At 36.8% G+C, this 23,335-nt stretch overlaps 2 protein-coding genes across 15 annotated transcripts in view; one reads left to right on the top strand and one right to left on the bottom strand.

Annotated features, from left to right (window-relative positions):
• Positions 1 to 23,335, top strand: part of LOC311438506 (uncharacterized protein) — a 369,670-nt gene that overhangs the window by 337,436 nt on the left and 8,899 nt on the right. For 11 of the 14 annotated variants that reach the window (XR_014694144.1, XR_014694145.1, XR_014694146.1 and 8 more), the window contains one exon: positions 17,685 to 17,905. The exons of 2 other annotated variants lie outside the window; for them this stretch is intronic. The gene's annotated coding sequence lies outside the window, so the exon portion shown is untranslated. The remainder of the gene's footprint in view (positions 1 to 17,684; positions 17,906 to 23,335) is intronic. One more of the 14 variants, XM_084522943.1, reaches the window with a different exon arrangement.
• The window catches only part of ZNF804A (zinc finger protein 804A), a gene marked incomplete at its 5' end in the record, with an annotated part of 254,919 nt that continues 246,377 nt past the window's right edge, over positions 14,794 to 23,335 (bottom strand). Inside the window, 4 exons of the mRNA XM_084522931.1 lie at positions 14,794 to 14,837; positions 15,254 to 15,314; positions 19,387 to 19,422; positions 20,435 to 20,609. The remainder of the gene's footprint in view (positions 14,838 to 15,253; positions 15,315 to 19,386; positions 19,423 to 20,434; positions 20,610 to 23,335) is intronic.

The raw sequence follows: 23,335 nt of genomic DNA on the forward strand, positions 1-23,335 counted from the left end.
GCAAACACTGTGGTGTTTGGTTCTATTTGTTGTCAAAGCACTAAAGTTTGAAAATACAGTAGAGAGGATGTTTAATGTACTTGAAACAAAGTGCGGATTTCCTAAGAACTGAAGAGTTGTTTGCACCAAAGTGAGCAATGCAGGTCTTGTTTTCAAGGATGCTGGCAGCAAAAGCAGTCCAGTGTAGGAAGTCAGACAAATTTTTTATCATCACTCAATCTAGGCTGTGCTGGAACTTCATATACAGATGGAACATGTTTTCCCTGCAGTGATATAATTTTATATGAAATGCTGTTTGTACTTGTAGCAAACAACTTAAAATGCAGTCCTTTTTAATGTAGACTGCCTGCAAAAGTTTACAAAGGAGAAAAAAAAATAGTTGGCTGAGGGTGACTGAAACTTTTATGGTATATGTGTTTGCGTTTATGCCTTTTCTTTAAAAGCATTATACTTCATTTGAAGATTAATATACCTTAATTATTTTTCCTCTGGGAATAACATTAAAGTTTCCTTCATTATCTAATACTATTCAACTTTGTGTTGAGACTCAGAGGTCTTCAGACCTGGGTAAATAATTTCAAGTTGCAAAGCTAACAACTGCATGTAGCTATTTCAAATTAAATATATGGAAAATAATGTCAGTCCTTATTTAGCTTTCTAATTTCATTTAAAAAGGAAAAAATGCAAGCGTATGAGAGATCGAATACTATCTGCCTGAAATTGATACTTCGTGTAGGGGTGGGGTTATGTTCATGTAGCTGTAAGTGTGGCCTATTAGGTTTAGTTATAGATGAGTGTTTAGAAAATTAGAGGTACTAACATTTTGTGCATGTTGAATACCGTGGTTTAGCTGTTTTATTGCTGATATCGATCCTGTAGGTAGAGTTCACCAATTCCAAGTAATTACATCAGTAATGAATCAATGCATCACTCTGATCTTGACCCAGATTTATACCTCAACTACTGAGCAGTTTCTCCCTGTGGCAGTAAGGAATCTTTCATTAAGTTCAGCAAATATGTACATCATAACGTTTCTGTAGAAGTGAAAAAAATTACTAAGGAATGTTGATGCTTTAGCTTTTGTAGCTTGGCAACATGTTTGAAAAGAAACCAGCATGTTCTGAGCATTGCGCACATTAATGCTTGTAAGCTTTATGAGTCCAGGGACAATCTTCAGTCTTTCCACATGTGGTACCCTGTGTGAATGAGAAAAAATAGGAAAAGTCAGTCACTTGAACAGACCATTCAATATGGTCATTTGTTGAAAGGAGCCAGAGCCCATTGCATCAGCTATATTCAAGTGTGCAGTAGGTGTTAAATTGCAGTGAGCAGTGATGGCCAAGCTAGGAATTAGTGGTAACCAAAATAAATAAATGTAAATTCCACGTTTTATGGGTCACTAAAATCTTCCTGCATATCAGGAGAGTTACCTAGCAGTCATAAAATTTTAGATACATTAAGAAGAGCTGAGAATAAGCATAGAGCAGTTGCCTTTTTTTTTTTTTTTCCTTGCATCTTCCATAAAAAGGGAAGGAACAAAGTCCTAAATAAATGAACTTGCAGAAAAACTAAGCTGAAGAACTCCTTAACAAACAGCATGTTAAAGAAACTTAGAGATTCTGTTCTGCATAGGAGCAGTCAGGTCTGATTTTGTACAACTAGGTAATCAAGGGAGGCCACAAGTGACCATAATAACTTCTCTGTGCACTTACCTGCATTATGCCTGAACCAACTTGAGCTTTCGTGTCTATCAGGAAAAGCCATGCCAGGTGTGTGCCACACCCATATTTGGATTAAAACAATGTACATGTTTTGTTCTTTGTACAAATTAAATCTTATTATTATTCTAGTAGAATATAATATATGCCTTTTTACAGACACAGTGTGTGGAATGTTCATACAGAAATAGGAATGATCTTCATCGCATACCATTCAGGTGCCAGTTTCCTTCTGAGATTTTTACTCCAGCAGAACTGCACATAGTTTAGTTTAGTGGGTTGAGTTGAATAAGAATTAAAGCTCCATGCCATTTTTTGGACAAAAAGTATGCAAAATACATATATGCTCTTAACTGCATCTCAATTAAAATTTAACTGAAATATTGAATCAAATTGCATGTTATCTGAAAAGTATTGTGAGAAGGGAATGTAATTTTTGAACACGTTTTTGTAAGAGCAGGGCATACTGTCGGGGGTGTAGTTGGAAGCTTCCTTGTAAAACTAATGGTAAGGATATTAAGTCATTGGCTGTGAGAGAGTAGCTTCTCTCATACTGATGAATAACTCATGCCAGGGGGTTAGTGCCCTTCCATTTAAAACACAGAAGCAGAATATGCCCACGTGATGCAGACACGTTATTCTCAGTATTGACCTCTTCCCCATCCCCCCGATTTGCTGCAGTCCCTTGCAGTAGGGCAGTACCAGCAACCAAGTACAAGCAGGTATTACCTGGGGGTTAGATCTCGGGACGTGGCAGGGTGAAGATGGGTAAGTGAACAAACCGAATGGAAGTGTGCGAAAAAGTCTCTTGTAAAAAGTGCAGCCACACGACACTTTGTGACCACAGAACACACAAATTCAACATATTTAGCAGCTGTGTTACCAGTGGCTAGGCCTGGAGCCCCAGAACTGCTCCAGCCTAGAGGTGTTGGGAGAAATGAGTTTACTCTCATCCCCTGAAATAATTGATGTGTTGGTTCCCAAAGCTCACATTTTGGGTTATATTGCAAATTGCACCAAGCGTGAGAGGTGCATATTCCAACTGAATATGGAAAGCAGGGTTCAAGAGTAGCCAAATTTAATTATCTTTACACTTAACTGTTAGTATTTTATAAAGCAAGGGGTAAGTGCTACTAGCATTTTTGTGCTTTTGATATATTAGGGTCATTTTTTTTTTGAAGTTACCTTTTGTTTAAAAAAAGCAAATAAAAATTTGCTGTATTTCTCATTTAGTCTCAGGACCAGTCAGATGGATCTAGAAACCTCCTCCAGTAATTATGGATTACTGCCTATTGCTGGTTGTTCATATATAATATAATCTTTCCAGGTTTTATAAATTTTTATTTTTATTTTTTATTTTTTTTTTTAGGTTTTGCTGTTGCAATACCTTAAAAATTCTCTAAATGCCTTTGCTCTTTCTGATAATCCAGTTGATGAGTCAAATGTATAAAAATCGCACTAATGTAGGCTGAGACATGTCCCATATTAGCTTATTTCCCTAGTCAGAAAGCCGTAGAGCACTTAATAATCCTTCAGCCTTCTTGAGAGAATATATAACGATATTATGTTTGCTCAGATAGATTTTATTTAATCCTTTCAGAATATTGCATTAGATTAGGAGGCTCTGTGTACTCTTGTGTGTTTCTAGTAGGCAAAGGATAAAGTTGGAAAAAAAAAGAATTTAGGTTAAATTGACTTCTAATAGGAAACTATTTTACTGAAACTCAGAAGTGGATCTGTGTGCGATAAAGGACTGCATCAGTTAGACTTCCAGTCAAAGCGTTGACTAAATTCTTCTTAAAGATATAATTAAGGATGTGTACTTTCACACCATTAGTGTAGCACTTTGTTTTTCTTCCACTACCTGTGAATTGATAACTGCTTTTGCAATGTGAAGTGGAACTCACCCTGTGGCAGCCAGCTCTACAAGACTCCATGTGAACAGCTAGCCAGCAAGAAGTCCAGAGCAATCTTGTCAGGTTAAGCGGTTTTGAAGATGCTCACCAAAACTATCGTAAAACTTTCTAACTCTTGACACTGCAAAACTCTGCTGCATGTCCCAGCAAAGCAAAGCACGATTCGGAGTGAATTACTGCTTTTCTATTGGCTTTAATACTGCCTACATGATGGTATTTATCAAGGCGGAACGTGTATGAAAATAATGGCTCCCTGTTGAAATCATATGGGTAGAAAGGGACCCTCAGCAGGCAGTGGGAGGCTCCACAGGAGATCTCAAGTGACGTACATCGTGAGTATGGATGAGTTGGCTCGAGCATAGCATGATGTGGAAATCAGAGAAGTTGGGTTTTGGAGAGCTCTCAGGAAGTGCAAGCAGCCTGCCTCTGCCCCAGAGTGGCTAAATCAGTTCAGTAGTTTAACAGTAATTTTCTAGGAGACTCTAAGAGTTCATTCTGATTCTACACACACACGGGCGCACACAACTTTTAGATATGGACATGTGATTGTGTTTCATAGGCTGGTCATTTTATTTTACTTATTTATTTTTCTGTAGCGGGTACGTGGATAATAGCTTTTTATCCAGTGCCTTAGCTGAAAATGTCTGGTATATGGTGCATGACTGGGGAAGGCATTATAAGTATTTGTCTTGTTTTTACAGCTTGTTTTGATGACTATTTGTCAGAATTGTTAACTGTTATTTTGGCTTTAGTAATGTACTTGGCCTGGATGTGCTTAGGAAAGTATCTGCATTATATTCTTGACTTCATATTCTTAGTTCCAGTAATGAACAATAGACAGTGATATGCCAACAATATGCCTGTAGCTTGTCTGTGTATTCAGGCATTCCGTAACATCTGAATTCCTTACTCCTTTCTGCTTTGTGACCTAGAGTGAAAAATGCATGAATAAACAGCCAGAGAAAGAAATTAATTCTGGTCAGACTAAACTCAGTGAAAATCTGCTAGGCAAAATTCAGCATGTGAAAAACAAAACATCTCTTGTTAACATATTGTTATCATAAAATCTTGTCTTGAATATTAATTAGTATTTAAGAAAATATGGAAGTAAATGTGAACAACTATTTAACTGTCTTTATATTTAAAGTGTCATAGACTCTTTTACTCCGATGTGGAAAGAAGTTTCTTATCAGAGCACCCTCAGTGCATCTGGTTACTTGACTGCACTAAACAGCACAGGGACCAACTTTTAGCACAGTGAACAACTGGTGCTACACATAGGGATAGCCACTGTCTGCTTCTTCAACAGATTTCTTGGAAATCTGAATTGCCAACATCTTATTTACCAACAGTCCTCATTTCTGTGTTTCTCCTGTAATGCACTTTCATATATATAATGCTCTCTTATTATAAAGGCAAATGCGCTTTGCTATAAATGGTGGAAAAAGCGCAGTGGAAATGTCTTCCTGTTTGTAGAGTTTCTAATCAAAAGGGAAACTCTTGGGGGGAAAAACAACAACAACAACAACAACAAAAAACCTTATTGTAATGATTGGAAAAGTCTTTACATGCAGAGATATAAATTTTTCTTCCTTTCTGAGGAAAGTATATGCTCTAATGAAAATGTGAAACGAGGATCTTCACAATACATAATTACTATTATTACTGTTAAATGAGCCATCTTTTAGAATGTATTGAATCAGTAGGCCTCTGTTTTACTTCGCTTTTTAATCAGAACACTATATTAACTTAAAATCCTTTTGGAAAACCTACAGGGACAGTATTAGTCTGAATAAAAATTATAATGGAAATCGATGAGAGGAAAAATAGTACAATGTCGATGTGAGTAATAACATTTAAAACAAAGGAAATGTCAAACAAATGTTTTTTATTAATGTTTACTTTAGGATTGCATCACATACAAAAGGAAATGACACATCATTGAAGTATATTGCATGTCTAACTCAAACCAACAGCACAATTTATCTTATGTCATTAAGTCTTATACAAATAGTATTTTCCCACAAGGGGAATATTTACCTCTGCTTAAAATATGAAGTAATAAGTCTAATTGAAAGAGGAAGGTGTAATTCATTGTAAAGGTATTTTGTGTACCACTAGAATTTCCAACCAGCATAGCTTTTGCATTCAGCAGCAGATATAAACTTTTACAATGTTTACAACGTTCATAGATATTACAAGATCTATGTTGGACAGAAGGGAAAAAGATATGGCTATGAGTCATAATTAGCAGACTTGATGAATGTTTTTTTTTGTTTGTTTTTGTTTTTTGATTTTTTTTTTAAAGTATGTGAATAGTAAAATAGATGGCTAAGAACCCTTAAGTTTTATTGCAGTCTCAGCAATGTTTTTGCTTTTGATGTATACTTGGAGAATAAAGGACAGTATTTGTCCATGCTTTATGAGAAGGTTTGACTTCAAAATAAATAAAATAGTTGTAGCATATTTTTTCCAGTCAACAATATGAGTTGGTGGTGTGATTTCCTTCCACTAGGAAGGAATATGAACCTAGAAATGAGAATTTTGCATTTAACAACAAAAATAAGGTTCTGTTCTTACTGCTCAGGGTTTTTTTTCATTTCATGTCCACATGAATTAAATTATTTGGTTCCACTAAAGTCAAATTCTTTATTATTGTCGTGATCTTTCTTGGCACAAGCTTTTACTTTGAAGTAATTTTTTCTTGAAGTTAAATAATTAGAGTCACATAGACAGTTCTGGACAAGATTTTAATCAGTAAATGAAAACATTAAAAGAAGTACATTGAGATACAACTCATTGTCCAAACCCTTTCCACCTCTTTTAAAAATTTTGTTTAGATTAAAAAAAAAATCCTCCTTGTTTGAAAATGTATTGCAGTCTTAAATGCTTTTGTATATCCAGTAGTATCAATCCTTCCAGGTTTATGGGCCTAGAAGGGTCACATAATACCTCACTGCACTTTTTTTCCAGTTTGGTTGCAGTCTCCTAGTGCTATATACCATTGTTCTTGTATTTCACTTTAGTAAAAGTAAATTAAAAAAAAAAAAAAAAAAAAAAAGTGAGAGAAAAGATATCCATTTAATTTAAGCTCTGTTTATTTGTAATCTCCATTTTTAGCTGTGTACAATTTTCTTCTTTCCTCTACTTTTATTGCTCATGACATTAAAGCATTTTCCTAGTTTCATGAATTTCTTTCTCATGGTTTAACCTCTGGTAATTTTGATTGTTTTCATCATTAAACTGGGGAAAGTGTGTCAGTTCTATTCTGCTAATAAGAATATTAATCACATCTTTGTGACAGATTTTATTTCTACACAACACTGCGATAATCCTAAAAATGTCTTTTAACACAGACTTGGAAGTTATTTCTATGTTTTGAAAATTATGTTGATTTATTAGAATATGTGGCAGAAATCACATTAGATTTTCATTAGTATAGTGAGAACAATCAAATTTCCCCTCTTTAAGCAGTTAATTAAGTTGACTGATGACTATAGTAAATAATGGTTTAATGTAGTAAAGGTTGTGAATGTAAGGAATAAAATTAGATTCAGGAAAGCCTACCACGTCTGTTATTATTTACATAAGCAAAGTTTCTACCACTAGAGAATGTTTCTTTTTTCCCTGAGTTCGTAAATTATTCGTTCCTGAAAGCTCTGGGACAAATGTATGTTTTATTTGTATGTACCAAATCATGAACTTAGTTACTGACTCTAAATCCATGTGTTGATTTTCATGTGGAATCCCCTACCTCTATACCTCCAGTAATGGAAAAGGCAGTTTGTTGCATCTGTAATGCCATCCCCCGTGAACACCTCATGTACCTGGAAGCCTGGTAAAGAGGGTAGGGAATGGAGACCTGAAAGGCAGCCTGTGTAAGTGAGGAGATGAAATGTACTGACAGGTGAGTATTCTACATCGCCCAGTCTTGCAGGATTGCTGCTATAGGGAACTTTCACACAGATGTGTGGATGGTCACATGAACAGGCCACAAACAGGGACCTTGTGATGTTTATCTGAAAACCTGTCAGAAACGGTTTTGTTGAAAGGAGAACCTTGATGACTTTCTTGTATGAAGAAGCAACATGTAGGAAAACTACTGAGGGGTTTGCAGAATCATGTAATTAGCTGGAGCTTTCTCTGAAGGTCTAGGTAAGAAACAATGTGATATGTAAAAAGTTTTAAGATCAGAGGAATCTGAGACTGTTATGAGCATTTGAAATCTACTGAGATATGCTTTTTAGCCCTAGAATGCTGATCACATTTTTCATAACATATATGCACATTTCCTTTACTCTGCATCAGTCTCTTCATCACACCCTGCTAGTTCTCTCTCCCAACTATTATAGTCCTCTCTTTCATGGGTATTTGTATGCATTTATTTGAGGAAAAGATTAAGACTGGGATTTGAAGTGTGCATGCAGTGATGCTACTTCTCTAAAAATAAAAAGTATAAAAAGTAATTTAAGTCCTTCACTGGAAGTAACATCTAGAGGAGAAGATGGTGAATTTGGCAGAAACTCTGGAAGAGCCGTAACAGAGAAGTTTCAATTTTAATTTACTGTGACTTCACTGGCAATCTCTACTTCTTTAACCTTATTAACTGGAAGAGACAGAACTGCCATGCGAGAGATAACGGAGAGAAATTGATGGCACTTGAACTCCCTGCTAATACTTTCTGAATGAAAGAGCTCCTTTGAAGACAGTGCAGCAATCAGATGACAGATTCTGTGATAGCTGGGCACTTCTTAATGGCTCAGCTCCGGAGGGGTCACAGATCCACAGCTGGAAGTAAGGTAGCATTTCTGGAGGGACTTGAGTTCTCCTGCCTCAAAAGTCATCTTCTATTCCTGGATGACTGCTCTGTAATTGAGTTAAAAGAGCAGCTGTGTTGGTTCAATAGAGACCTTTTTATATAGAAGTAGTACCATTTATTCCTTAGAGGAACAAATATTCTGCTGGCAGAATGATGTTACATGGTACTATCTTCCCAAGCTAAGGAGAGGGAACCAATTATAGAAGCAAAAGATGAGAAGTGTAAGGAAATGGCTAACAGCTCAGTGAGCTGCAGTCTCAGTGTAGCACAGTTATGAAAATATTGACTTTGCCAGGTCTAGATAAAAACAGGTCTGGAGTTAACAGCCCGTGGCTATACTCTTGTGGTGCCTCTCTCCATCTATCAGAGGTGTTCATGAGCCACTTACTTGAAGTGAAATTTTCTTTTCACTTTAGATTATGCCTTTGCAGACTGTAATTTCATGCCAAGCACTTCTGTGGATGTTTGGGGCTTATCTTTTAATCCTGCTTTGTTTGCTTTGCTATTCTCTCTGCTCACAAGCTTTGTTGTTAATAATATGGAGAACAGGAACAGCAGAGACTTCACCACAGGCAAATTCACTAGAAAGTTCTCCTGGATAACTAAGGAACAAACTTAGTGAGATTTATACATGTTTTTTCAGCCATAACTGATTTGAAGAAGTTAATGGCTGACTGGAGCAGGCTCCTAAGATTGCCAGCAGCCAGTGAGTTGCCTAAAACTCTATTAATTTATGCATGGTTTATTAATTTCTGTTTTTCTTAGTTTAATTTTTTGGGGCTTCTGTTCAGTGTTTGTATGCTAGTTTCTATGCTAGACTGTTTTCTCAACAGTGGGAAGAGGTATTTTAGTCAAGTTTGACCTCTTCAGGCAACCTAAGAAGATCCCTGCTGAAGGCTGCAAACATTTGAGGAGTATCTGGCTGTCCCAGACATCCAAGGACATGACTTTCACTGCAGTGTACAAAGTTCTAGTCATACTGGTGACCACCACGCTACCCCCTTATGAACAGATTTGATTTTTGTGTAGTGCTTAAGCTCTTGGATGTCCTAGCAGAATGAAGCAAATGAGGCTACAGCTGTTCATCTGCAGCCCCCGCAAAGGAGAGTTACATAAGTTGCAGGGAAAACAGTCCAGCATTTTTGTCAAAAGTTGATCATGATGCTGGATTTTCCAACTGTATTGAGAAATTAAAAGTGCATGTATTTAATAGATTGGAATCTGTCAGCTGTACCCAAATAAAACCCCTATTTAAGTCAATGGGAGGTTTTACTATAGAAAGGTAAAGTAATAGCAGGTAAAAGTGGCCTTACATGCTTTTGAAAACACCATCGCTCTTTTCAGAGGCGAATGTAATATACTCCAGAGGGTACAGTTTCCCTTTATGAAACATGCATGACTTGTATTAGCCACTGTTTGTTGCGTCTGTGCTTAGTACTCAAGTGGTAGCTGAATAATTTAAAATTGCAGACATGAGTCATTAACTCTCCTATCTTCTATTGCTTTATCAGAAACTGACCTCTACTGAGTCTGTTTGCAAAATGGACTGACTAAACAGCAGTTAAAGTTAAGTTAGTTTCCGGCTATTCTGTAACAGACCTCACTTCTTTGGCTATTATAAGTGGCTTGTGAGAATAAAATCCAGTTCTTATAGGATTCCCAGAACCTTTTAACAAAAGTTTGGTCACAGCAGAACATTGTTTTCTGTCAGTAGGTAGTGGTACTTACCAGAGCAATAGGGAACACAAGAAATTTGGCATGTCTGTATTGGAACTACATTGCCGTTTAGAGAAGTGGTCTCCACAGGCTGGTGATGTGAGAAAATTAAAATTGTAGGGCTACAAATTTTGTTTTCCCTTCCTGTAATGATTAGAAACCTGTTTGTTTGTTTGTTTTTTATTGAAAAACACTGTATCTTGGTTTGGGAAGGAATAAGCAAAGAGTGAGAGTGCCAAACTAAAAGCTTCCCAAGCAATAAACGCAGACAGCCAGATGTGGTTCGGTATTTCACCAAAGCAAGGACAGCTTTGGCCTTGCTAACAAGCACTGGTCTGTTACCAATGTGACAGACATCAATTATAGGTGAAAGCACGCGTATTTGGGATCTGATATTCTCCCACGGCTTGAGAAAAATAACCTTGCTTTTGCCATTGTAATAGTGACGCTTAGCACCGGAGCTGAATTGCAACGCTGCCGACATGACTGCTGTGGTGGGTGCTGAGCCCAGGCCGTGCACGCAGCCGTCTGCTCTCAGACTGGGGCTGCCCCGGCCTCCTGGCTGATGCTCTCAGGATCTGGAGAGCCTTAGAGCTGTGAATTATTTGTTCATGGTACACATTGTGGAAAAAGTACTGTGGGGTGAGAACCAACTCTGAATTTTGTGCTAATTCACGAGCATGCTGCTTGTTGTGAAAGTCTGGCGGCATGGGTGTGAAAGTCAAATATAAACATAATATACAAATTTCCTAAGATCTCTGTTCCACAGTCTTGTGGAGACTGCTTAACACTGTTATTCAGCATTATGACAGCAGTTTTACAGAACTGGAAGGCAAAGGACAGGTTACATTTTTCTGTGTGACTTTAGAAAAAAAAAACAAAACGAAACAAAACAAACTTGACTCCTGAATACATTTAAGCTCAACAGCTTAGTGTTTTATTCCTGTCCCCAGTCAGAGCAATGACTGCATGTGAAACAACACAACTGGCTGTTAAAAATAATGCTTGGGGTTTTATCGTCTGAGGAGGGATCAATGGGCAAAAAGGCTTGCCATTCTGTCATTTTTCTTTTTAAAACCAGGTGTAAAGCAGAAATTATCTTAACAAGCTGTGGAATATAAGATGAGGGTCTTCTGTGGGTTATATACCTATATTTAATTTAGCTTATAAATGTATTTATTTATGTCTAATATACATGTAAAACACTACTTTTATATCATAATCTGTGTTTAAGGAGCAGATTTTATGATGTTCTTTAGCCATCCTGCTAAAAGGCTGTCATCTGTTAACCTCTGCAGGACCTTTTTCAAAAAGGTGTCCAATCACAGAACAGAACTAGGATTGTGTTAACATTTACATTCACATTTACATTGCTAGTTTCCTTGGTCTTGTGACTGGCCTTTGGTGGTGTTTTCTGATCTGGGCACAGATCCCAGCCTCACTAACCTCCCTTGCCCATCCAATCTGAGCCTAAACACAAGGATGTGCTTTCTTGTGTCAGGTACAGTTCACATGAAGAACCTGTGTGCATGCTGGAGGACAAGTCCTATGTTGTCAGCTGCATATTCATGATTTTCTGAATATGAATAATTATGTAGTGAAAGACACACTAGGAGGAAAAGCGAGCAAGCTGTTTCCAGGTTTCTTATCTTCCTCTCTCGGAAAGCAAATAGTTAAGTTACTGTTTTTCATAGCATGGTTACAAATCAAGAAGGAAGAAAAGAGTTACTACAGATGGACATAGACTTTTTTACAGATGTTTTATAAATTGTTTAGTTTTCTAATTACCACCACGGCACTCTTGTGCAGTAGTTTCAGTAAATGATTTGTCTGAAGTTCCACAATGAATTGTGGTCTGTATGTTTAGATGGACATAAGCTCCCTAGGAAGCCAAAACTACTAAGCGGGAAAAGATTAAATATGAGCTCCCCTGTGAGCCCTTTTTGCACTTAACTTCCAGATGTACAAATCTGCATTTTTCAGGTCAAGTTTCTTCAAGAAATTTGGCTGTGAAAGCAGTAGCACCTAAAGTTTGGCAACTCTTATTGATTCTCACCACTTCTTTGATAAGGCTACAAAATCTTTGCTTAGAGAACCGCCCTTATCATCTTTCTTCTGTTTCATTTTGGAAAAGTAGCAGCTTACAGGGCAAGAAAAATCTGACCTAATAGCATCCAAAATATTCAGGGAAGAACTGTTGAAGCAGAGAAATTGCACAGGTTCAACGGTTTTATAGCTTTCCCACTAAAGCTAAGTTTTTGTAGGAAAACACAGGGTACATAAAACAATCAACAGAGGTAAGCTAACACCTCCCATTGCCTGAGTGCAACTCCAGCCATTGTCTTTACTGTTTTTCTCTCTGTAGCGCTGGATCTCCTGTTACCTCCCTTTTCTTGAAGGCTAACTACTTTGCTGAAGGTGTTACCAGAGCAAATACTTGGTGACATCAACGCACCACCTTGTGGTTGCAATACAAATGATTCCTGGACATGAAGGACATTTTCCAGAATGTCACGCTTTAGTTTACCTTAAGTAGCACATTCATAAGGATGTTTTCCAAAATGTACTTCATAGTCTAAAAATCACAGAAAAAAAAAATCAATGGAATCTAGATTTCTACACCAAAAGTTGCCAAGAGGCTTAGGTGGGACTTAGTTGCCTCACTGCAATTTTCTGTGTCTAAGGTAAGAGGAGGACTTTCATTATTATAGTTGAAGAAGGGTCTGGACCCTGTGTCCTTATTTCTTACCACAACTACTACCTTAACCACAAAAATACTAAAAATATTTAGCATTTTCCAAAGATGAAGTATTTAATAAGCATTTTGTTTTTTAGAATGTAACATTGCTTTTAGAAACAACAGGGGAGGATTTTCTTTATCCTACAATAAAGTCCAACATACAGCATTTTAACGAGGTGTTTGCACTGCAGTATGTCACTGTGCATAAAATGGGGAATGCAATTGCAGAGAGTGCGAAGCTGCCTCGTCTTTATGACAGCAATGCAGGGGGTACCACCAAGGTCACCTTAAATAGCATGCCCATGAGCCCAACCACTGAATAGCCAGTTAGCTATAGAATCCAACTGCAATGGAAAAGATTTTGCTCTGTTACTCAGATGGTTCCTTAGAAATAATAGTGACTTTCTACACAACGTAATGCGTACTGGATTTTGATTCGTAATCTCAGTTTTAGTATAAGAAAAACATTACTATGAGTTAACAGATTTTAGAGAATACAACTATATCTCTTTTTAAAGAAAAATCACATACCTTAATAAATTATAAATATTGGGGAAAATAAATAAATAAATAAATAACAGCTTACCCAGAAATACTTTGGTGAATGCAATTTCAATAACTAACATGGTAATAGTTGATTTCACAGATCAGCTTAAAATAGTAAATCAGAATTGGTTGGTTTTATGATTAGTTGCATTTTTCCAAAAGCATTAATACACTATATTAATCCAATAAAAAGAAATAGACAATTTATGTTTCACGTAAAAGTGTAAGAGTGAAAATAAGCATGTCAGAAAAAAGTCACTTTCGTTATGTTTTCGAGCTTCTGTCTTTCAAGGTTTCCAATCTGTTTTGTCCAGTTGTTTTCACAGAGATGGTACAGAATGGAGGTCAATCAGCAATTTTAGTTGTTGGTAAAAGCTTTAAATGGATAGCTACTTTAAATTAACATCTGCCATAGATAAAGTATCTCTGACTTAAAAGAAGTACATGCTCTAATAGGACAAAGTGATGATCATCTTCATGGTTTAGTTAATAACACAGATAAAAAGGCTTATAAAAGTTATTTATATTGTAGTGTGTTCAGGTGAAACCACTAAGAAGAATGTAATTTCCTCTGCCTGTGACTCCTTGGGCCAATAATATCAACTTTCTTTGAAAGTTTAGCAGGTTTGTTGTTGTCTTGAAAAATGCCATGATTTTCTCTTCTAAGTGTGCAAAATGGAGTTTAACATGTTAGTGGGATATAAGCCACTTTTTTTTTTTTTTTAAAACAGAATGAACTCCATGTCAAATCGTAAGTGTGTTGGTATACTGTGGTGGTTTTAGTGATGTGAGATGTGGAGAGGTTTTATCTCCACGGACTTTGAAAACATACTCGCATAATATATATCCCATAACTTCTTACTTTATTAATCAACTGAGAAACCCTAGTGTTACGCAGAGACTGACAATACGTTAGTTGACTTGCAGCCGTCACCATGTAGAGGAGGCTGAGGGGAGACCTCATCGCAGTCTACAACTTCCTTGTAAGGGGTTGTCAAGAGGCAGGAGACCTTTTCTCCATTAACACCAGTGACAGGACCCGCGGGAACGGGGTTAAGCTGAGGCAGGGGAAATTTAGGCTGGACGTCAGGAGGGGGTTCTTCACAGAGAGGGTGGTTGCACACTGGAACAGGCTCCCCAGGGAAGTGGTCACTGCACCGAGCCTGTCTGAATTTAAGAAGAGATTGGACTGTGAACTTAGGCACATGGTCTGAACTTCTGGGTAGACCTGTGCGGTGTCGAGAGTTGGACTTGATGATCCTTAAGGGTCCCTTCCAACTCAGGATATTCTATGATTCTATGATTCTATGTATACTTTTGGGCATTGTCTTTAATCTTTACGATAATCTCTTCTTTGTTGCAGTCTGTAGAACTGTCTTTTCCTGAAATCAGACTGAAATCATAATGGTGTTTGGGTGTTAAATCTACCTTACAACATCAGATCAGAAAATTATTCCATACTCGCTTTTGAAATTTAAAGATTAAATTCTGAGACAAGTGAAAAATAACAAGTACTAACAGTACTGAGGGCAGGGGTGAAAACAATAGGGGAGGATATAAAATTTAATTTGTAAATATTATATTATTTGCTTTTACTTTAAAGCAGATTCACGCATGTAGGAAAGGTCAGATAACTGGTTTTGAAACTTTTGTCAGTAAATTTGTAACCTGTGAATTTGGTCAAAATAGCAGGCAAACCCAAAACAAAATTAGACCTTATGAGAAAAAGTGCAGGATAAAATCATGTTTTCCAGAACTCATTTTGAGGAACCTTTCTTCTATGTGTTCATTAACTTACCACATGCTGACAAATGAATAAGAACAACAGCAATGCATAAAGAACTTTTTTCATGCTGTGCCTACAATAAAGACATAACAATTTTACTTGGAAAGTTTTCTAGTTTCAGCTGTTATCTATGCTAGATGTCTGTTTTGGTGGCATTCACATTAAAGTAGGTATTTTCTATCAAGTAGATTTCACATGTTCCACTTAATCATCTCCATCCTCAGGTTCTCATTATGATTTTATGAGACCAATGGGACTATTTAAGCTAACCACAAGTTTTCTAAAAGTATTACACAAAATTCTAAATTATTTCTCTGATATCCCACTATATTTCTATGTATACTTACAAAACGTAAGAAAGAAAACAAACCAATCTGAGAGAAAATCTTATAACTCTGAGATAAGAGAGCAGGTATAAATCACATAGGGTTACATTTTTGCTACTTAAGAAAGCAGAACTATAAGATCAAAAGAAGCGCTTAAGATCTCATTATTCACTTATATATATATATAGGAAACAACCACTTCATGATTTAAGAGACCGATTAATATGAAGTCAAGTTCTCACTAGGAATATTCAGTTACTTCTCTGTTCTCCAAAGATTAGAAATATAACATTTCCAAAAAGAGAGCTATATAAAGCAAGCAATTTGAAGATATTGGTGTTAATCTGTAACTGACAATTAGAAACACAGGTCTACTAAGTTTATTAATCAAACCTGTTAGCTATCATCTGACACTTCATGGACAATGTGTTTGAGATTACAAATTTAGACTGAGCGACGGAAGAGGTACAGGTACAGAAGTACTACCTCTTTGTGTTTAACTGATTATGCTGCTAAATGTAATCAGTGTTCTTAGGCTTTTTCTTTGCTTGTTTTTCTTTATTGCCAGTTATACTTCAGTGGCCTACTAAATAGGTCATTTTCAACAATATTTATCTTTCCTTGCTGTTTAGTTCTTCTAAATATTTATAGGTGGCTATATTCTCCCTTACTAGGCACTTGGCTAATCTATACAAATGTATCTGCTTTATAAACTATTCATTTTAGCCCCTTGCCAGATTGCATGTAATTAAATGCAAATTAAACATGTGTCAAACCTTATCAATCAGCAAGCCTGGAAAAACAACTCATCTTATTAAACTATGGTGGCTTAAGCTAAAAGAATGGCAACTTTAGGTTTTCTAAAGGAAAACCCATTCCTGTGCAGATCTAGCACTGCGTCACAGGCTACTGCTGCCAGCTTGGCTGTATCGGTTCTGTTTGAGACCTGACCACTGATGTGGATGTGGTTCATGCAGGTGGGTTGCCCTGTGGTGCCCAGGAGCATTGTAAGCAGAAGATGCCCCTTTGCCCACAGACCCAAAGGGCCCAAAAGACTAGGTAGAAGCAAATACATAATGCAGAGAAGCATTGCGTGCTCATTAGCTCTTTGAATATTAGCGAGTTTGTGGTACTCTTCATCCTGAGGGTAACCTGGAAGTTTGCTAATTATGGTGACCCTTCAGACTGAAACAAAACAAACCCCACTGCAACATGAACACAATTAAAGTATTTAAAATCCTGTCAGAGTATTTCATGTTCACTTTCAGGTATTTTGATCCTTTACCTGCAGCAACATGTCACTGTGAAGGGTGTTTGAGGTTTACGAAGGTTTTGTTTGTTTGTTTTAACACATGGATTTTGGAAGCATGGAGGATTTGTCCATTCAGCAGGTTTCCTGGAGGGGTGCATGTAAATATCCACTGCAGGAGAAGATACCTAACAATGCATGCTTAATTACTGAGTGACTATCAAGTTTACTTCTAGAGATAATCTCTGTTTAGATTATTTAAACTCGATTCAACTCAGTATCATGTTTACTGTGCTACAAGTTTACAAAAAAAAAAAAAAAAACAACACAAGTGTGTGTGGGGGAGTTAATCTTCTTGATATTTAAGAGTGATGGAGTAATGTCAATGGTTTGGAAACAACATCTGTGGGCAAAATCCCTGAAATGAATGGGAATATTGCAAAAAGCTCTTGTGGTTTTGGATCAAGCCTGTCTCTATAAAGTTTGGGAGAAAATTTGCATGCACATCCATTTGTCCATGCAGATGTCTATTTCTGTATTCAAAATAAACAATTGCATGCATCAACAACTGTTTTCACTTGCAAGTAGGGGTTACTGTGCATATAGATTTTATAGGTGCTTTACAAAAAAAAAAAGTCCCTTTAATAAGATAGCCAAAAGCAGTTCACATTTCAGTGTTGTTATTCTGAAAGAATCATTCTTGACACTGTAGCCTAACAGTTGTGAAATATTATGTCTGCATGTAAATAGTTGTAGATTACCTAATTCAGATTTGGAATACAATAAGGTAAACAAATAGTGACTCAGTGACGAAAATGAGGTACCAATTTAAAAGCTTAATTATTTTGTTAACTTTAATATCTTTCAGGTTTAGTTGTCTAAAGTGTAAGGATTCAGACCGTAACCTCCAAGCTAATCCAGCCATGTAGACTCTCTCAGGTCAGCTGGATGTGTTAATGTGCCACCACCATGACTTTATGGATGCTGCCCTCTGCAAGGTCAGTACGGCATCTAGTGGGTCATAGCTTCCTTTTGGAGGTGTTTTTCTAAGTGTCTAGAGAACTCATGAATTCTGCCTATCTTCTTCAGGTGAGACTACTAAAATTAATTTCCTTTAATATATTTATTATCATACAATGTTACTTTATCAGCATAAGTTTCTGTAGAAGCCTTATCTGACAGAATGAGGGAAGTAAAAAGGGAATAAAACAAGTAATAAATAGCACGGGAGGGTTTACTTAGTTTATTGGATGTGGTCTTTGGTTTACCCTCATTGCCACGGAGGAAGCTGAATTGTGCAAAAATGATAATCCTGATTTTTTTTGGCATTACTACTTTGATAAAAGGGTCAATTGGAAATAAATTTTGCCTTTTAGTTATAGCGATAGGGAAGTCCTGCAGCACTCAAAGATCAGCAGAAACAATGAGCAATTTGCACGTGCATCCTCCCCATTTCCCCCCAATATTCCAGGGAATTTGCAGTTTTGCTGCTGGCCCACGGCAGCAAATGGTTCTGGTGCCTTCATTCACCTTCTGCTGCTGACTCAGCTGTGGCAGGGAGGGGAATTGCTGGTACTGGGAGGCTCGAGCCTGCAGCACGTGTGTGCCCAGACCAAGCGGTCACAGTGCTTGCGTTAGTGGATGGAGGACACAAGACAACTAAGCTCCAATCATTCACAACTATGTTTAGCTTGGATTCAAATTCTGTAAAAATAAAATGAAACAGTATTTTTTTTTTCCTAAATCAGCTCCCAGCTGCAGTGGTTGAATACCCCCGATCAGCGTGCAGACATTACATTTTTCTTTGTCTATGCAATGCCTTCTATCCATGAATCAGAACAAAGAGAGGCTTTATATATCATTTTCTCTCTCTATTTGCTGGAAGCACAAAGACTGTGCTGCATTTATCATGAGGGCTGACAGAAAGCATATGGATATAGGTATTCCTTGTTGCAGGCAGACGTTGTTCTGCTGACAGAAAGCGAGAAAAATCACCAGGCTGCTCCAATTTTTCATACTAGCTGCACTGGGCGTTTAATGACACGATTGTAGCAATTTGGTTCTATTACACAGAATAGAGAAAGATGTTTAATTTCATAATGTTTGGAATGGCTGCTTATTTATTTTTTAACATCACAGGGACAGACTGGAAACCCTTTTCCTCATCGGGTCTAGCCTAAAACTCAGAAAAATAGCAGATGCTCTACAGTGTAAAAGCAGTCCAAACAATTGCTTGGTTCCTTGTATAATCTAGTGCTCTAAAATGCCAGGGCCTATCACAAATATGCTAGGGAGACCAGATAGAGAAATTCATACAAACAGCAATGGTGAGCATCAGATCAATTGTTATTGAGAGTTTGGTGTGATACTGGCTGAAAATGAGCAGGCATCTCTAGGCTGGCATTCTGGTTGTGTTTGGTAAAAGCTGTTTTTATCTTCCACTCTCTAGGTAATTTTTATTTTTCTTTTTTTTTTTTCTTCTTTTTTTTTTTTTCCTTCTTTCTTTATTCCCCCAATACTGGTAATCATAAGCATTTGTGTCAGATAACTTCCATAAACTCTCAACATACCTGGAACTCGGATCAAATTTCCACAAAGCACATGCACTGTTGAAACAAATGAGATTAGTTGATCTCAGATCATCCTCGTACCTTTCTGTGTTCTACCTCTGTAATATTTTTCATTCTCAAATCACAGAATCACAGAATCACAGAATTTTCTAGGTTGGAAGAGACCTCAAGGTCATCGAGTCCAACCTCCAACCTAACGCTAACAGCCCTCCACTAAACCATATCCCTAAGCTGTACATCTAAGCGTCTTTTGAAGACTTCCAGGGATGGTGACTCCACCACTTCCCTGGGCAGCCTGTTCCAATGCCTCACAACCCTTTCTGTAAAGAAGTTCTTCCTAACATCTAACCTAAAACTCCCCTGGCTCAACTTAAGCCCATTCCCCCTCGTCCTGTCACCAGGCACGTGGGAGAACAGGCCAACCCCCACCTCTCTACAGCCTCCTTTAAGGTATCTGTAAAGAGCAATAAGGTCACCCCTGAGCCTCCTCTTCTCCAGGCTGAACAAGCCCAGCTCCCTCAGCCGCTCCTCGTAGGACTTGTTCGATAATTAAGTCTGGAATACTTTAACTATATCCTTACTCTGAAAATACTTTACAAGGAGACTTGTGTTCTCATCTCTTTGCTACTGATGTCAATAGCGGAAGCACTAAAGGGTTAAATATCTAAGAAAGCAAAATATCTTAATAATTCAATTTTGGGTTAATTCAAGATTGGCATTAGCTCCATGGGTACAGGGATATAAGGAACCTGGCTGTCCGAGATATGTCCCTGTATAAGACCAAGTGATACTATAAACTATTCTAGACTGATCTTAATTTCATCCTAAGCCTTTCTTCGTAGAAGTTTGAACAAGCATTTTCTTCCTCATAGAAAATACTGTCTGATCATCTCTGCAAACACTCTGTACCAGAGAGAAAGCCAATGAGTGAAGAGCAATTTTCCTGCAATCCCGGTACATTATCTGTTACTCTGGTAGAACTGAAAAGAACAGGAAACACGTAACTATAGCGATGCAAAACTGCAAAAGAAACCTTGGCAATACTTACTTATGTTAGTGGTTCTTATTGGTGCAGGAAACCATTCAGGAATGTCAGCAATATTAGTAGCAAGAAAATAACATTCTAGTTCTTTTACATCTTCTACTTTTCATTCCATCTTGTAATGTTTGGGTGTGTTTTTTCTCCTTTTTTGTGCTTTTTCTTTGTGAAAATTTTATTCAGTCTGAAGAAAAAAAGAAAATAAATTATAGGAAACAGTTGAGATAATATGTCAAGTGCATTGTAAAGTGACAATGTCTAACACAAAATGAAAGTCTCTAATATGATATAAAATCCTCAAGAATGTTATGCCATCTGCATCGTACTTGCAGACATTTATCTTATTGGTCCTTGACTTTCAAAAGCATCCTGGAATTGAGCTCAAAACATCCTTTCTTTGTCTTTCCTTGTTGTTTTCCATTGAACAGTGAATTTTTTGGTATTTTATATATTCGGGATAGCTGATATTCTGAAAGCTCTGGGAGTCTAGAGATAGGAACCCTTTCCTTGGACTCCTTCATGCTATACCTGGGATGGTTACTATGCCATAGATAATGGTATACATTAACCTGTATAGGATTAAGGTACGATGACAGTAAGAATTTTGAAAGCACGAGCAATTTCACATTATGAAGCTCAAGCATCTCAGGTTGTTTAGGCTGTGGACTTTGTAGCAGTCAGTCTGTGAAATAATCCTTCAAACATGCTAGCACCATTTATAATTAAAGAAATGTTAAAAACATTTTGTAGTCAGTGGCGTGGTAATGTCGTGAATGTAACTGGGTCAACAACAGTAACTCAACAAGAGTTACTATGAGAAATAAAAGTGATGGCAGCATCCAAGCCTGCCCATTTTTAATGACATGATGATGGCTTCTTAGAATACAGTGAGGAGACCTCAAAGCTTAGTGCTCTAGCTTGTGATGGTTTTTAACCCATTTTGTTTTCTTCTGCATATGTTTTAAAAACATAAACATTGTTTGAAAGCATAATTTTGTTAGTAACTGCAGTACTGTACACTTAGTGATTATTTCTAGATTTTGCCTGCTTGAATTAGAGAACGTTGTTATTTTTTTAAATATGATCTGAATGCACTAATGCAAATCATGCATGGGATTGCCATACATGTTCTTTTTTTTTTTTTTATAATTGTCTGCAGTAGATGATGATGATATCATAGGACCACCTGTTTAAAATACATGAAAATTTTAGTGCTCTTTCACTCTAGCTTTTACCAACTTTATAAAATACTATGGTACCTAATTTTAATGCTCTTATGTAATAAAAACTTTATACTGGGCAACAACAATATCTCAAACAATTGTTTTTCTCATATGTGTACTAGTTTTAAAAACTATGAGCTTTAGGAAAAGCTATTTTACTAAAAGATGTAGTTGAAAAAACATCGAAAAATCTTTGCTTTCGGAGTTGACACTTTAATACCACCACAGTATACATTCTGTCACTCAGTTTGTGTGCAAAACCCAGAATGAAGTAAAAATTATACAATACCCAAGAACCACTTACCTGGATTCACAGTGATTGTTGACAGGTCATGTTGGTATTTTAATTTTAGAGACTGTATTTCAATCTTTGGAAATATTAAAAACACAGAGCAGTTGACACTGATAATTCTATTTCTTTGGCTTAAACGGATCATTTTCTATGATGATCTATCATTCTATGATGATTTTCCTCCATCTCCCAAACTATTTCCAGCTCAGTAAAGCTCATGTGAGTGATGGTGTCTAATATCATACAGTAATGTAGGAACATAAAGTTGCAATATTTTTTTTGTTGAGGTGTTTGTCTTGCAGTCTATATATTATTGTCTGATTGTTGCCCCAGGCAGCATTTTTCCCTTTTTACATTATTAATCTTTCCTTAAAAATATTATGAAATGTCAACTTTGAAGGTATAGAAGACAAATATTAGATTGGAAACTTAAATACTCATGAGTAAGATAAAGTGTTATGTGAGAACTTTTGATTAATTGCCAAATTCTGGAGAGGCAATTTTTTTCAGTGTGGGTGAATTGTTTTTAGTAGCACCACTGAAGTAGATTTACACGCCGATTTAAAGGATGATCACTACTAAACTGTCTGATGCAAGAAGTAGTTGTTAGTTATTAGTGGTAAGAGGCAAATTTACTTTTTATTTGTTTAAACACAATGATGATCTTTAGATATACAGTCAGGGTATTTGTTTTGATATCAAATAAAGAATTCTTACATTCCTAATGGATAATTTCTATAATGTGTGGTGTTTGTATCAAGTCAAAAATCATTGTCTTGTTGGGGCTAAAAAAAAAAATACGTGCAGAAAAAGATGACTCTTGCCCCAAAGAGCTCACAGTTTAAAATATCTGAACTTTACGGAGTATGCTTAACATCGTATAAACAGAAGATAACATGAAGATAATGTATGGCTTAGAGTGCCATGCAGTTTAAGAACTCTTCTCAATGTGATTGTAATGAAAAAGCTTTCCTTTTTCCCTTCTCTGCAATGCAAACTTTGAAGTCCATTTACTCTTTAATGAAACCTTATCCCAGTATGTTACCATTTAAAAAATTGCCCCAAAGTGGAAAAGAATTTACACTTGAATCCACCAAAAAGTCAGTAAATCGATGCCTGTGTAAATCACTGTGTATAATCTGAGTTTTATATTTGCATAATGACTTAGTGGTGCATATTTGCTATGTAAATGTGGAGTGTGTAGAGGTGGTGTTAGCTCCAGGGAGAAACATTTTTGCTGTGCTTGTCAATCGGTGTTCCTCTGTCCAAATATTTTTTTAATAGAAATGTTACTTGTAAAATCTACCTGATGGGAAACAAAGGTAAATAACCTTAATACAGGAATCGAATCCTACAAACTTTGCATTCTGGCTGAGGCATAATTGTAAGGGGGAT

This window comes from Aythya ferina (assembly GCF_964211825.1).
Source record: "Aythya ferina genome assembly, chromosome: 6".
NCBI lineage: Eukaryota > Metazoa > Chordata > Aves > Anseriformes > Anatidae > Aythya > Aythya ferina.